The 17088-nt window shown below is 47.5% G+C and overlaps 1 non-coding gene and 1 pseudogene across 1 annotated transcript; both read left to right on the top strand.

Annotated features, from left to right (window-relative positions):
- Window positions 1–258: 258 nt before the first annotated feature.
- On the top strand, window positions 259–438 carry LOC119915854 (annotated as a pseudogene).
- A 961-nt stretch (window positions 439–1399) lies between these two features.
- LOC119915858 lies at window positions 1400–1512 on the top strand. Its single transcript, XR_005447021.1, has one exon. It is a non-coding gene; the product is annotated as a U5 spliceosomal RNA (small nuclear RNA).
- Window positions 1513–17088: the final 15576 nt, after the last annotated feature.

Below are 17088 nucleotides of genomic sequence, written 5' to 3'. Positions count from 1 at the left end.
TTATTATCCATTTATTTTTTGTGAGTTTTATTTTAACAAATGCACTCCGCTTTGAAGACTTTTAACAGAGACACTCACTGACATGGACAAGCTGAAAACCATTTTATACCTTTAATTTATGACGTTATCTGTAATGCATTTTAAACACTTTTTTTAAATGTTGTTTTACAGAGAACATTTATCTATTTATTGACGTGTTGTATTTTAAAAGGTAACTTGGAATTGACATATTATGAATCATGTTTGAATTGAGTGTCAATAAAATTTTTCTCAAAAGAAAAAAATCTGTTCTTATCAGTTTAATATCTGATATGTCCCCTATAAGGGGGCAACATATTAAATGGATTTTTAGCACCGGGAGCTGAGACGAGGGGCTTGCTCCGTCCACTCCACGCATCGACCCGGTATTGCAGTGCCTCCGGGGGCGGTGCACCCTTCTCCTGCCTTGTGTAAAACCAAAATACTGACCAGAGGTTCGTCGCTCTGCCGGACGCCGGCCCGAAAAAGGCGCCAGTCGAGGGGGGGCGGCCAGCTGAAGCCTCAAAGAAGGCAGCGAGATTTGCACTTTTGATTGTCAGACGACGAGGGGATATTTGGGACCGGCATGGCTGTTAAATGTGCCCTGCACTTCCCCTCCCTTTCTCCCACTCGTCATCGAGAGCCCGAGTGTTTCGGATGCTCGGTAGCCTGTGTCCAAAAGCCAGGCCTTCATTTCTCCGATTGGATAGAGCCTCTCAGAAGGTGGGGAGGGGACACTGCGGCGCCTCCATAGGCCCGGCACGGTTGGCCAACACAGTGGAGGAACCGCAGCGTAGAAAGGATACAAGAAACTAAAACACCTAAAATGAAGCAAGAAAACCTGCTACAACTGCTAAATTGGTGAATAAAACACACTTACCTTCTCGTCTTTGGTCTGGTCAAGGTGGCAGTCCGGCAGAGGACAGGTAGGCAGTCCTCGGGACCAATGAATTCCTTGTTGCAAAAGTTTTTCAGCTACGGCAAAGTTGAAATTTTATTCACAAGGAATGAGGTGAATCTCCTCCCAGAAAAGCTGGTGACACAAAACGAAGCCCCAAACCGGCAAAGGTTTTAACCAGAAAGAGGAGGCGATTGCAGTCTTGGCCAAAAGGCCGAGAAGCGATCGGCCACATTTCCCCTCCCTTTCTCTCACTCGTCATCGAGAGGCTACAAGAGCCTGAGTCGTTCGGTAGCCTCTGTCCAAAAGCCAGGCCTTCGTCTCTCCGCAGCCCGATTGGATAGAGCCTGCCATGACCTGGGGAGGGGTAGGGGAACGGGCGTGGCCTGGTACTTGGGACTCGAGAGGCAGAGTGAGGCTTACCGTGAGGGTAGTGACCGGGACGACTAGGCTCGTCGGCGGCTCTGGAGGAGGGGCCCGTACTTACTCGGGTTTCTCTTCATAACGTACAAGTCTTTCGCCTTTTACTAAAGACTTCCGTGGAGAGGGACGCCAATGAGTTAAAACTGTTTTTGGCAGGCTCTGCCGTGTGGCCGAGCCTCGTGCGTTTGTGAAAAGGAAATAAAACGCCGCCCCCGGCAAGGTTGAGCGGTGCGACGAGGCGCGCTCGGGAGGAGGTGCCGTTGTTATGCGCAGTTGAAACCACTGCGCCACGGCAGGGGGAGAACTGCTCCGGGAGGTGGGCGCTGGAAGCAACCAGCGGGGGTTATCGCTTCTCGGCCTTTTGGCTAAGACTGCGATCGCCTCCTGTGTCTGGATAAAACTTTTGCCTGTTGTGGCGAAGTGTTACCAGGTTTTTGGGAGGATACTCACATTATTCCTTGTGAAGAAAATTTCAACTTTGTTGTAGTTGAAATTGTTTCACACAAAGGAATTCATTGGTTCAGAGGACTGCTTACCTGTACTCTGCCGGAATAACATCTCGACCAGGCCAAACAAGACAAGGTAAGTGTGTTTTATTCACCTTTCTAACATTTTTAGTAGATTTTATTGCTCTTTTTAGAGCATTCTTTTACCTTATTTTAGTTGACTTGGTTTAGACTGTTTTAGGTGTTTTAGCTTCTTTTTTACCACTTTTACGTTGTGGTGCCTCCACCATGGCGGCCAACCATGCCGGCATGAGGAGGCACCACAGTGTCAGATTTACATTCAAAGAAAAATGGGAAAACCCTTGTTATGTCAAGGCTGGACTTCTCAAGGAAAATGATCCAGAACATTTTGAAATTCTCCCCGCAGGATATAAATTGTATTTTGACTCTGCCATTTGGAAAAGGTTTCGATGTGAGTTTTGTCTCTGCTGCCGTGTTCAGAGATTTCTGGACACGCTTCGAAAATGAAAAACCCCAGTTTACTGCATTTAATGTTGAGAAACTGACTGATAATGCCGCTAAAACGGTAATTGTCAGAATGTTCAATGAGACTGTGAATGCAGATGACATTTGTTTGTGGCTGGGCAGATTTTGCACTGTTAAAGGCCAGGCTACCAAAGTGAGAGATGAGGATGGCATCTGGAATTGCGCTTGGAGGGTCCCCATCCAACAATGGCAAGACCCTCAAGGCTTCCAGGGCCTGAAACATCTGCCATCCATGATAGTTCTGGGAAACAACAGGGGCTACATTCATTACCAGGGCCAGCCCAAACTCTGCCGCAAGTGTGGTGAGAATGGGCACCTGGCAGAAGCGTGCCAGCAGATCATTTGTGGTAAATGTAGAGAAATTGGGCATACTTTCGAGGAATGCACCAATGGCAGAAAGTGCAATCTTTGTGGAGAAACAAACCACCTCTTCAGAGATTGCCCTAAGTCATTTGCCAACAAATTAAAAGCAGCAAAGGCACAAAATGGCGGACAAGACGAAGCAGTTAGAGAGCTAATTGAAGAGGCTGGGCTGGAGAATTCAAATCTCCCGCCAAATCCTGTGATTGGAGGAGAAGGACCAGTAGAGGCGGGAGAAGGGGAGGGGCCTGCAGCTGCCCCACAAGTGGAGAACAGGGAAGAAGCAGTGGCAGTGCAGGCAGAAGGCGGAGCTAGCTCAGTGACTGGCTCAGAACAAAAATTTGGCCAGTCACAGAGTGATAGCGAGGATGTCCCCCTCCCCAATGCCCAGCCGGCCAAGAGACTGAGCTGAGAGCTACTCAGACAGTTCATCTGTGGAGGAGCCCAGAGTCTTCCCCTCCAATTCGCCTAATGAAGTCTCTTTTTTAACTATAGCTCTGCAATCAACCCCTAAGGACTCAAAGCTCAATGCCACCCTGCGTCAGAGGCCAACTCCTAGAGTCCGAAAGGGAAATGGAGCTCAACCCCGTCATCTCTCACCCATGAGAATGAAGGAAGAGCTCCATTCACAAGAAATCCACTAACTGCTATGTTTTTAAACATTTGAAATCCCCCTTTTTTTTAGTCTTTTAAGATGTCATACCTGCAAATTTTAACCATACTCATGACACTCACCTTCTCAACTATCAATGTGAGGAGTGTGAAGTCGAGAGTTAGAGCCCAGATTGTTTTATCCTTTCTTAACTCTTTTAAGTCTGATGTGTTTTTAATACAGGAATGCGGCCTACCATTTTTAAAACACTACAGAGAATGGGAGGAGTTATGGCCACAAACGTCGATATGGAGCGGCTCAAATGAAAACAAAAATGATGGAGTGGCCATTTTAATAAAAAACCCTCTAGTCCTGGTGAAGGGCAGCACTGTGGTGAGAGATGGTCGGGCACTTTTAACACACTTGACTTTTATGGGGAAGGATTTTAACGTCTTAAATATTTATGGCTTTAATGACAAGAACGACAGGTATGACCTTTTAGAAGACTTGCAGCCCCACATGCTAGGCAGGGCACCTTTAGTTGTAGGGGGGGATTTTAATTGTATTTTAAGCAGGAACGATAGGAGAAGAATAGGGGACGATTTTAAAGTGGACAAGACTTCAGTTTTACTTCAAAGCATATGCAGTGATTTTAGACTTGTGGACTGTTTTAAAACCATGCATCCCAGAGAGGAGGGCTTCACCTGGTTCAGTAGTGATGGCACCCGAGCCTCTCGCATAGACTACATTTTATCACGTGATTGCCCACCAACCGATGCTAGATTGGAACCTGTTTTCTTTTCTGATCATGCAATTCTTTCCTGCACCCTTTCATTCTCTTCTGGTGTGACGGCAGGAAGTGGTCTGTGGAAGCTCAATTGCTCCCTGTTAGAAGACAGGGAGCTAGTTAGGCTGTACAGGGAGCAATATCGAGAGTGGCAGACCCTTCAAGACTTTTACGATACACGTGCACAGTGGTGGGAAATGGTGAAGGGAAAGACAAAGACGTTTTACAGACAGGCAGGGAAAAGAAAGAAAAAGAGGGACAACAGACGCATGTTGGGACTGCAGAAACGGCTTCAGAGGTATTTTAAACTAATCCAACATGGAATGGATTTTAATGAAGAGATAAAACAAATTAAAACAGAGATGTCGGTTTTAGCAGAAATTAATAGCAAAGGTGTGATTTTAAGAAGCAAGGAAAGGGAAATAGAGGAAGGAGAGAAGTGCACAAGATATTTTTTTAAGAAAATCGTAAATAAAGGGGGGGCCATGTTGAGACTTAAAAAAGAAAACGGGTGCACAGCTGACACAACAGAGGAAATCAAAGAAACTGTCGAACATTTTTACCGTGAACTGTACGCATACAAAACTGTTAACGGGGACACCATGACCGAAGTTTTAAAATCCATTGACCAAGCAACAAACGACAACGTGCTTTTAACCCAAGATTTTACGATACCTGAATTAAACAAATGCATCAAATCTTTTAAGACAGGGAAGTCGCCGGGAGAAGACGGGCTTCCCTTGGAATTTTATCTGACATTTTGGGACATTTTAGCACCAGACTTGCTTGCTGTTTTTATGGATTTTGAACAAATGGACCGACTTCCTGACAGCTTTAGAGTAGGGATAGTGACTCTCCTTCACAAATACAAAGACAAGACGGACTTGAAAAATTGGAGACCTATCACACACTTTTTAGTAAACTATTAGCCTCACGCATGACCTTGTTTTTAGAAGATCTGATTCACCCGGATCAAGCCTGTGCCGTCCCGGGGAGGAAGATCACTGACAGCCTCGTACTGATCCGAGATACCATCTGTTACGCGAGAGACAGAAACATTCGGCTAGAAGTCCTGAACTTAGATTTTGAGAAAGCCTTTGATCGGGTGTTACGAACCTCCAGTGGAAAGTCCAGGGGATGAGGAGGTTAGTGACAATAATAGAATCATTCCAGGTTGAAGGAAGCCAGGAGACAGCTTTTACAGGTCATACGCGTTTTATTTACAATAAGGAGAAAAAAAAAAGCTAAGGTACCCTCAGGGAGGGTCTACAAAAACAACTTCCCAAAACAAGGAAGCGCCCACAAATGCCACAAATGAGAAAACAACACAGGATACAATAACGAATTTCACCCTCCCTCCACTGAGGGAGTGAACCCCACCACAAGGTTCAGACTTATCAACTCCCGCTGATTGTAAACTGGGGACAGGTGTGCGCCCTAGCCTCCTGGCTGCAACATTAGAGGGGGGAAAGGCAGGACCTGCAGAGCACAGACGAGCAGCAGTACACAGACACAGGGCTCAAGGGCCGTAACACTCCCCCCCCCATAAAATCAAACTAGGGGTTTGACCAATTCAGTCACCACTTGCTTTTTTTTCTTTCCTACCACCCGGCCAAAAAAAAAAAAAAAACACTCCCACCCACTCTCAAACATCTTTCCCCAGAAGATGAAGGAATCTCACCTGCGGGACAACGCGTCGGCTATTACGTTGTCAGCCCCTTTCTTATGCCGGATCTCTAAGTTGTAACCCTGCACCAACAGAGCCCACCTCATCAGGCGTTGGTTGTGGTTATACATCCGGGACAGGAAAACTAGAGGGTTATGATCTGTGAAGACAACAACTGGCGAGGAACTATAACCAACATAGACTCCAAAATGCTGCAGAGCGAACAGCAATGTGAGGGTTTCCTTCTCTATGGTGGAGTAGTTTAGCTGATGTTTTTTAAACTTGACAGAGAAGTAGCTAATCGGATGGCACACATCTCCTGTTCCATCCTGCAACAGCAGCGCCGGTGGCACTTGCGTCAACCTCGAGCTTAAAGGGGAGAGAGAGGTTAGGTGCGGCCAGGACTTGGGCACAACAAAGGAGAGATTTCACCGCCTCAAAAGCATGTTGACACTCATCTGTCCACACAAACGGGACTGTGGGACTACATAAGCTAGTCAGGGGGGCGACAACTACTGAGAAGTTCCTACAAAAACACCTGTAATATCCAGCCATACCAAGGAAACGACGGAGTTCACGTCTGGTCGCGGGGGCTGGGTAGGTTAACACAGCAGAAACCTTGGCGTTAACAGGACAGACTTGGCCGTGGCCTACCTCTTTACCCAAGTATGTCACCGTGGCCTTTCCAAACTCACACTTAGCCAAGTTTAGTGTCAGTGACGCTGCTGCTAACCTCTGGAACACCGCAGCCAAAGTAGACAGGTGACCAGCCCAGTCGGCTGAGTACACTACCACATCGTCTAAGTAAACATTGCAGTTTGGGACAGTCCCCAATACCATATGCATCATTCGTTGGAATGTTGCAGGCGCATTCCTCATTCCGAAGGCCATAACGGTGTACTGCATGAAGTTATCTGGGGTAACAAACGCAGAGATATCGGATGCACGAGGGGTTAATGGCACCTGCCAGTACCCCTTTAGCAGGTCTAGCTTAGTGATGTACTCCGCGGGACCAATACTATCTATGCAGTCCTCCATCCTGGGCATCGGGAACGAGTCTGGGACGGTCACTGCATTTACCTTACGAAAGTCTGTGCAGAATCGTGGTGTACCGGTTTAGCCACTGGAGGCTGGGGCTTTCGTTTATAGAGAGCACACTCTGCAATTTTACGCTTGTCCACCTGTGCCACTGAGCCAACACGAGTACCCTGAGTAGTGCTGGGCTTCCTTACAGCATCATCACAAGGGGACGAGTAATGTCTGATAGACGTGTTCTTGTGTGTCAAGGCAAACTCATCAGCAAGCGTAGCTGCCTGCTGCAGTGTGGTTACTTTCTGTTCGTTGAGATAAACAACAGTCTTTTCCGACACACAGTTCTTGAACGCTTCCAACAGCATCAGCTCGCGAACTGAGGAGAAATCATCGGCTTTACATGCAGCACACCACCGATCAAACAAAATCCCTTGTTCTCTAGCGAAAACAATGTAAGTCTGGCCTACCCCTTTTCTGAGAGCTCTGAAATGTTGCCTGTACGCCTCTGGCACCAGCTCATACACCCGCAAGATGGCGCTCTCAATTTTTTCATAGGAGAGACTATCCTGCACAGACAGTGATGAGCAAGCCTCCTGAGCTTTCCCTGACAGTTTACACTGTAGCAGGATGGCCCACACGTCTTTTGGCCACCTCAGGGCAAAAGCAATGCGCTCAAAAGCAGTGAAATAGCTCTCAATGTCAGTCTCACGAAAGACAGGGACTAGAGAAATGTGTTTACTTACATCAAAGGTACTAGGGAGGGCAGATCCTGATGACCCAGTACCGGCAGCGGTGGCTGAGAACTGCGCTGACCGCAGCTCCAACTCGCGCATTCTAATGGCGGTTTCTGCCTCCAACTTCTTTAGCTCCAACTCCCTCCTGAGCTGGTGCTCGTGTTTCGCGCTCCTCCCGCTCCAAATGGAGCCGAGCCAAACGAACCTTCAACCGTGCGTCCTCTCTAGAGGTAGGGGAGGACTCCACGGACAATGGATAATATCTTGGCAGGGTGAACTGCTTATCCCCGCCCGGCTTCACACCGAGTGTATCCGCTGCATCAGGTGGCGTGGCCACATCCTCCGCCACGGAAGCAGACTGCCTCGCTGCTGCCCCAGCGGGCAAATCTGTCAAACTCAAGACACCGCTCTGCACTAACCCGTCAGTCACAGCGGCCCGCAACTCTGCTTTAACCAGAGAGCTAGACACAGAAAACCCATAATGTTTAGCGATAGCAAACAGATCAGCTTTCTTACATCCATCCAGCTGCCCTAGCGTAGGTTTGGCTACAAACCCCTCCAAACAAAACACAGCCATCTTTGCTGCAATTGCTACCTGGCTAACATCAACGGAAGCAGTAACACCACACAACAGTGTAAGACAACAACAAGTGTACGCAGACAAAATACAACCGCATCGGCTACAGAACAGTCACACACCAGCTTCCTCAAAAGAGCAACCCCTTCCCCAGGGCCCTGCCGACCCAAAACTTAGCCTAAGCTGTCTTCTGGGGCATGCCGGGCTCGAGGCGACTTTAAAGGCGAAACTTCGGCGACCAGGGCCCCGAAAGCCTACCTCCGACAGGGAACTCGCTCCCCACCCAGGATTTGCCCCGAAAATAATAAAGGAAAAATAACAACCAAGTGCCCGATGGAAAGACTGCTGGGCAGCCTAGCTGGACACTTCTAACTAGCTGGGGAAAGGTCTACCCTGGAAAAACTGGACAGTGGAAACCCACACGCAACAGTCAATGTAAACAGTTCCAACACGAATACAAACAATAAGTGCTTCCCCACAACCCAGAATGTTTGGGAAAAAGGATCCCGGACGAGCCCCCAAATTGTTACGAACCTCCAGTGGAAAGTCCAGGGGATGAGGAGGTTAGTGAAAATAATAGAATCATTCCAGGTTGAAGGAAGCCAGGAGACAGCTTTTACAGGTCATACGCGTTTTATTTACAATAAGGAGAAAAAAAAAGCTAAGGTACCCTCAGGGAGGGTCTACAAAAACAACTTCCCAAAACAAGGAAGCGCCCACAAATGCCAAAAATGAGAAAACAACACAGGATGCAATAACGAATTTCACCCTCCCTCCACTGAGGGAGTGAACCCCACCACAAAGTTCAGACTTATCACTTGCTGCACTGTCGTTTCACCCAGCTCACCCAGCTCACCCAGCTCACCCAGCTCACCATGCCGTCTGCACTCCCCACTCTCCGCACCCAGTCTGCCTGCTTTCTGCTCCTTATACCGGCTCCTGCACTCCCGCTGATTGTAAACTGGGGACAGGTGTGCACCCTAGCCTCCAGGCTGCAACATTAGAGGGGGGAAGGGCAGGACCTGCAGAGCACAGACGAGCAGCAGTACACAGACACAGGGCTCAAGGTCCGTAACATCGGGTCTCGCACCAGTACCTTTTCCAGGTACTGCAAAAAATGGGGTTCCCGAGAAGGTTTATACCATTGGCACAGACCTTGAGAAGGGACCAACGAATCCATGGGGTAGGAGTCCCAGGGAGCGGGGGACTCGAGACAAAATGTATTTTATATATGGACGACATCAACATTTTATGCACTGACCTTTTATCTGTCAACAGGACGCTGGACTTGACTGACTGGTTCGGACAGGCCTCTGGGTCAAAGCTGAACAGAAGCAAGACCCAAGCCCATTTTTATGGACCGTGGACAGCGACTGAGACGACAGGACTCCCCCTGACTGTGACCCAGACTGACCAAAAAATACTTGGGATCAGGTTTGATAGGGAGGGGGAGGGGAAAACCAATTGGGCAGACATAGTAGGGAAAGTCAGGCAGAGACTAGGGTACTGGACACTTAGAGGACTGACTTTAGAAGGAAAGGTTTTAATCATCAAAGCAGTGATTTTACCTTTGCTTTTACTCATCAGTTCTGTTTTTATCCCGCCTAGGAGAGTGATCTTAGACCTGGAACGAGCCATCTTTTATTTTTTGTGGGGCTCCAAGTGGGAAAGACTGAGACGAAGCGTGATGAAGAAGCCAAAGGAGAAAGGAGGAAAAGGAGTGCCAGACCTGCACTTGTTCTTAGGAAGCAGATACACAGCACTACACATGGCAACCGCCACAGCCCCATCCAGAAACCCCAAGACCGCAGCAATGACACGGTTCTGGATGGGGTCCTACCTCAGAAAACTTAAGATCTTACCCACAAGTCTCAAAGTACCAGTGTCTTTTAACCTGCCACCAGCCTATGCTTTTATCCAGTCATTTTTAAGGCATTTTAACATTGAGCAGGAGGAGTTGCAGGTTTTAACCACTCACCGCTCTCTCATTTCTGTTGTGCAGGAGCGGGAACCAGTGAGTCCAGTGCGCGGGCTTGCATTCGGCGAGCCCTCAACAGTTTGGCGCAACGTGAACCATCCAGCGCTTCCAAACAGACTCCGGGACCTGTCATGGATGGTGGCTCATGAGATCCTCCCAGTCAGGTCCGTAATGCACTCCCGGGGCATGTCGGCGCACTCAACTTGCCCCCGACCAGGTTGTGGCGTGCCTGAGTCGGTAAGGCATCTGCTCTGGGAGTGCAGCGCTGCCGTAGAACAGTGGGCAACGGCCAGCTCCTTGCAATTCCCGTACTTGCCAGCAAGGGAGGTCCTCACACCACAGCTGGTGCTGTATGGGGTGAGCCAAGGAAATCAGATACCAGCACGTACATTTGCCAAACAGTGGCTCACCCTAGCCGCCATCAAAGACGCCATATGGACCTCCAGAAACTTGCTGGCAAGAAAGCACATGCAGATCCCCCCCGTGGCTGTGATCCGGATGGCCGCAGCAACAGCCCAAACGGCCAGAGCTGCAGGCGGCGGGCCTAGGACACAGCCACAAAGAAGAATCGCCTCTGTGCCCATTCGGACGGAGGAGCCGGAGCCACACAAGGAAAGTTCAAGGCAGCGGCGGCCTGACCCTCCAGGTGAGGTTGGTGGGAAGGAGCTACAGGGTGAGGGTCTCCTCTGAGCGCCTGGACAAGATCCCGAGAGACCAAATCTGTTTGGGGGAGCTGAATGAGTTCCCCTTTGATAGGGACTCACTACACTCCTGCACAACAGTGGACTTGGAGAAGAGCTTTTATTATCCATTTATTTTTTGTGAGTTTTATTTTAACAAATGCGCTCCACTTTGAAGACATTTTAACAGAGACACTCACTGACATGGACAAGCTGAAAACCATTTTATACCTTTAATTTATGACGTTATCTGTAATGCATTTTAAACACTTTTTTTAAATGTTGTTTTACAGAGAACATTTATCTATTTATTGACGTGTTGTATTTTAAAAAGTAACTTGGAATTGACATATTATGAATCATGTTTGAATTGAGTGTCAATAAAATTTTTCTCAAAAGAAAAAAAATCTGTTCTTATCAGATACTACGCGAGAATCGCTTCTCAGCCACAAACAGGCAAAAGTTTTATAAAGACACAGGAGGCGATCGCAGTCTTAGCCAAAAGGCCAAGTGTTACCAGGTTTTTGGGAGGATACTCACATTATTCCTTGTGAAGAAAATTTCAACTTTGTTGTAGTTGAAATTGTTGCACACAAAGGAATTCATTGGTTCAGAGGACTGCTTACCTGTACTCTGCCAGAATAACATCTCGACCAGGCCAAACAAGACAAGGTAAGTGTGTTTTATTCACCTTTCTAACATTTCTAGTAGCTTTTATTGCTCTTTTTAGAGCATTCTTTTACCTTATTTTAGTTGACTTGGTTTTAGACTATTTTAGGTGTTTTAGCTTCCTTTTATCACTTTTACGTTGTGGTGCCTCCACCATGCCGGCCAACCATGCCGGCATGAGGAGGCACCACAGTGTCTGATGGGAAAACCCTTGTTATGTCAAGGCTTGACTTCTCCAGGAAAATGATTCAGAACATTTTGAAATTCTCCCCACAGGATATAAATTGCATTTTGACTCTGCCATTTGGAAAGGGATTTGATGTGAGTTTTTTCTCTGCTGCCGTGTTCAGAGATTTCTGGACATGCTTCGCAAACGAAAAACCCCAGTTTACTGCATTTAACGTTGAGAAACTGACTGATAATGCCGCTAAAACGGTAATTGTCAGAATGTTCAATGAGACTGTGAATGCAGATGACATTTGTTTGTGGCTGGGCAGATTTTGCACTGTTAAAGGCCAGGCTACCAAAGTGAGAGATGAGGATGGCATCTGGAATTGCGCTTGGAGGGTCCCCATCCAACAATGGCAAGACCCTCAAGGCTTCCAGGGCCTGAAACATCTGCCATCCATGATAGTTCTGGGAAACAACAGGGGCTACATTCATTACCAGGGCCAGCCCAAACTCTGCCGCAAGTGTGGTGAGAATGGGCACCTGGCAGAAGCGTGCCAGCAGATCATTTGTGGTAAATGTAGAGAAATTGGGCATACTTTCGAGGAATGCACCAATGGCAGAAAGTGCAATCTTTGTGGAGAAACAAACCACCTCTTCAGAGATTGCCCGGGAGAAGGGGAGGGGCCTGCAGCTGCCCCACAAGTGGAGAACAGGGAGGAAGCAGTGGCAGTGCAGGCAGAAGGCGGAGCTAGCTCAGTGACTGGCTCAGAACAAAAATTTGGCCAGTCACAGAGTGATATCGAGGATGTCCCCCTCCCCAATGCCCAGCCGGCCAAGAGACTAATTTCAAAGAGGGGAAGAGCTGAGAGCTACTCAGACAGTTCATCTGTGGAGGAGCCCAGAGGCTTCCCCTCCAATTCGCCTAATGAAGTCTCTTTTTTAACTATAGCTCTGCAATCAACCCCTAAGGACTCAAAGCTCAATGCAACCCTGCGTCAGAGGCCAACTCCTAGAGTCCGAAAGGGAAATGGAGCTCAACCCCGTCATCTCTCACCCGTGAGAATGAAGGAAGAGCTCCATTCACAAGAAATTCACTAACTGCTGTTTTTTTTAAACATTTGAAATCCCCCTTTTTTTTAGTCTTTTAAGATGTCATACCTGCAAATTTTAACCATACTCATGACACTCACCTTCTCAACTATCAATGTGAGGAGTGTGAAGTCGAGAGTTAGAGCCCAGATTGTTTTATCCTTTCTTAACTCTTTTAAGTCTGATGTGTTTTTAATACAGGAATGCGGCCTACCATTTTTAAAACACTACAGAGAATGGGAGGAGTTATGGCCACAAACGTCGATATGGAGCGGCTCAAATGAAAACAAAAATGATGGAGTGGCCATTTTAATAAAAAACCCTCTAGTCTTGGTGAAGGGCAGCACTGTGGTGAGAGATGGTCGGGCACTTTTAACACACTTGACTTTTATGGGGAAGGATTTTAACGTCTTAAATATTTATGGCTTTAATGACAAGAACGACAGGTATGACCTTTTAGAAGACTTGCAGCCCCACATGCCAGGCAGGGCACCTTTAGTTGTAGGGGGGGATTTTAATTGTATTTTAAGCAGGAACGATAGGAGAAGAATAGGGGACGATTTTAAAGTGGACAAGACTTCAGTTTTACTTCAAAGCATATGCAGTGATTTTAGACTTGTGGACTGTTTTAAAACCATGCATCCCAGAGAGGAGGGCTTCACCTGGTTCAGTAGTGATGGCACCCGAGCCTCTCGCATAGACTACATTTTGTCACGTGATTGCCCACCAACCGATGCTAGATTGGAACCTGTTTTCTTTTCTGATCATGCAATTCTTTCCTGCACCCTTTCATTCTCTTCTGGTGTGACGGCAGGAAGTGGTCTGTGGAAGCTCAATTGCTCCCTGTTAGAAGACAGGGAGCTAGTTAGGCTGTACAGGGAGCAATATCGAGAGTGGCAGACCCTTCAAGACTTTTACGATACACGTGCACAGTGGTGGGAAATGGTGAAGGGAAAGACAAAGACGTTTTACAGACAGGCAGGGAAAAGAAAGAAAAAGAGGGACAACAGACGCATGTTGGGACTGCAGAAACGGCTTCAGAGGTATTTTAAACTAATCCAACATGGAATGGATTTTAATGAAGAGATAAAACAAATTAAAACAGAGATGTCGGTTTTAGCAGAAATTAATAGCAAAGGTGTGATTTTAAGAAGCAAGGAAAGGGAAATAGAGAAAGGAGAGAAGTGCACAAGATATTTTTTTAAGAAAATCGTAAATAAAGGGGGGGCCATGTTGAGACTTAAAAAAGAAAACGGGTGCACAGCTGACACAACAGAGGAAATCAAAGAAACTGTCGAACATTTTTACCGTGAACTGTACGCAGAAAAAACTGTTAACGGGGACACCATGACCGAAGTTTTAAAATCCATTGACCAAGCAACAAACGACAACGTGCTTTTAACCCAAGATTTTATGATACCTGAATTAAACAAATGCATCAAATCTTTTAAGACAGGGAAGTCGCCGGGAGAAGACGGGCTTCCCTTGGAATTTTATCTGACATTTTGGGACATTTTAGCACCAGACTTGCTTGCTGTTTTTATGGATTTTGAACAAATGGACCGACTTCCTGACAGCTTTAGAGTAGGGATAGTGACTCTCCTTCACAAATACAAAGACAAGACGGACTTGAAAAATTGGAGACCTATCACACACTTTTTAGTAAACTATTAGCCTCACGCATGACCTTGTTTTTAGAAGATCTGATTCACCCGGATCAAGCCTGTGCCGTCCCGGGGAGGAAGATCACTGACAGCCTCGTACTGATCCGAGATACCATCTGTTACGCGAGAGACAGAAACATTCGGCTAGAAGTCCTGAACTTAGATTTTGAGAAAGCCTTTGATCGGGTGTTACGAACCTCCAGTGGAAAGTCCAGGGGATGAGGAGGTTAGTGACAATAATAGAATCATTCCAGGTTGAAGGAAGCCAGGAGACAGCTTTTACAGGTCATACGCGTTTTATTTACAATAAGGAGAAAAAAAAAAGCTAAGGTACCCTCAGGGAGGGTCTACAAAAACAACTTCCCAAAACAAGGAAGCGCCCACAAATGCCACAAATGAGAAAACAACACAGGATACAATAACGAATTTCACCCTCCCTCCACTGAGGGAGTGAACCCCACCACAAGGTTCAGACTTATCAACTCCCGCTGATTGTAAACTGGGGACAGGTGTGCGCCCTAGCCTCCTGGCTGCAACATTAGAGGGGGGAAAGGCAGGACCTGCAGAGCACAGACGAGCAGCAGTACACAGACACAGGGCTCAAGGGCCGTAACACTCCCCCCCCATAAAATCAAACTAGGGGTTTGACCAATTCAGTCACCACTTGCTTTTTTTTCTTTCCTACCACCCGGCAAAAAAAAAAAAAAAACACTCCCACCCACTCTCAAACATCTTTCCCCAGAAGATGAAGGAATCTCACCTGCGGGACAACGCGTCGGCTATTACGTTGTCAGCCCCTTTCTTATGCCGGATCTCTAAGTTGTAACCCTGCACCAACAGAGCCCACCTCATCAGGCGTTGGTTGTGGTTATACATCCGGGACAGGAAAACTAGAGGGTTATGATCTGTGAAGACAACAACTGGCGAGGAACTATAACCAACATAGACTCCAAAATGCTGCAGAGCGAACAGCAATGTGAGGGTTTCCTTCTCTATGGTGGAGTAGTTTAGCTGATGTTTTTTAAACTTGACAGAGAAGTAGCTAATCGGATGGCACACATCTCCTGTTCCATCCTGCAACAGCAGCGCCGGTGGCACTTGCGTCAACCTCGAGCTTAAAGGGGAGAGAGAGGTTAGGTGCGGCCAGGACTTGGGCACAACAAAGGAGAGATTTCACCGCCTCAAAAGCATGTTGACACTCATCTGTCCACACAAACGGGACTGTGGGACTACATAAGCTAGTCAGGGGGGCGACAACTACTGAGAAGTTCCTACAAAAACACCTGTAATATCCAGCCATACCAAGGAAACGACGGAGTTCACGTCTGGTCGCGGGGGCTGGGTAGGTTAACACAGCAGAAACCTTGGCGTTAACAGGACAGACTTGGCCGTGGCCTACCTCTTTACCCAAGTATGTCACCGTGGCCTTTCCAAACTCACACTTAGCCAAGTTTAGTGTCAGTGACGCTGCTGCTAACCTCTGGAACACCGCAGCCAAAGTAGACAGGTGACCAGCCCAGTCGGCTGAGTACACTACCACATCGTCTAAGTAAACATTGCAGTTTGGGACAGTCCCCAATACCATATGCATCATTCGTTGGAATGTTGCAGGCGCATTCCTCATTCCGAAGGCCATAACGGTGTACTGCATGAAGTTATCTGGGGTAACAAACGCAGAGATATTGGATGCACGAGGGGTTAATGGCACCTGCCAGTACCCCTTTAGCAGGTCTAGCTTAGTGATGTACTCCGCGGGACCAATACTATCTATGCAGTCCTCCATCCTGGGCATCGGGAACGAGTCTGGGACGGTCACTGCATTTACCTTACGAAAGTCTGTGCAGAAACGTGGTGTACCGTCGGACTTAGGAGTAAGTAAACATGGCGAAACTCCATGGGCTACAGCTGGGTCGGGCTAACCCATTTCGTACCATGTAATCAACTGCCTCTTTCATCATTTCTCTCTTAGCCAGCGGACAACGATATGCATGCTGCTTTATGGGGGCAGCTGTCCCAATGTCGATATCGTGACGCAGTACAGTGGTCTGGGATGGCACATCGCTAAACAGAGGGAGATGAGAGGTTATCAACACCATTATATCATCACGTTGTCTCGGGGGGAGGTAGGACAAATGTGCCTCTAGGCTAGACAAGAGCTTTGAATTGGGCAAGCTACCACCCTGGTGACCTTCATCGAGCCCTGCTAAGCCATCATCAGGTTCAGCCCGCCACAAACTAAGGAAACTTGTCTGCTTCTCCTGAGCCGCTTCTCTGGAATGATAGGGCTTCAACATATTAATGTGACACAGGCGTCTCTTTCTTTTACGGTCAGGTGTGTGAATGATGTAATCAGTCCCCGAAACCTTGTTTTCCACCACATAGGGTCCGGAAAAACGGGCAGTGAGGGCAGCTCCAAGCACAGGCAGTAAAACCAACACTTGTTCTCCTGGTTTAAATTGCCGTTCGACTGCTTTTCTGTCAAACCGCTGCTTCATGCCTTCTTGTGCCAGAGCTAAAGCCTTCTTTGCCAAGGAGGTGGCACGGTGCAACCGCTCTCTGTTCTGGGACACAAAATCCAATACATTCATTTTCGGTAAGGAGCCAGACACTAACTGCTCCTTCAACACCTTAAGTGGTCCCCGCACGTTATGACCAAAAAACGAGCTCAGCTGGACTGAACCCCAAAGACTCCTGCCTAGCATCGCGCACAGCAAAGAGCATGTATGGCACACCCTCATCCCAGTCTCTTCCTGTGTCA

The sequence above is a fragment of the Micropterus salmoides genome, unplaced genomic scaffold, assembly GCF_014851395.1.
Source record: "Micropterus salmoides isolate LMB-PRFRI ecotype aquatic unplaced genomic scaffold, ASM1485139v1 Ms_hic_scaffold_1, whole genome shotgun sequence".
Lineage (NCBI taxonomy): Eukaryota > Metazoa > Chordata > Actinopteri > Centrarchiformes > Centrarchidae > Micropterus > Micropterus salmoides.
The sequence above is the reverse complement of the archived record's forward strand: the minus strand, read 5'-3'. Positions and strand labels throughout refer to the sequence as shown.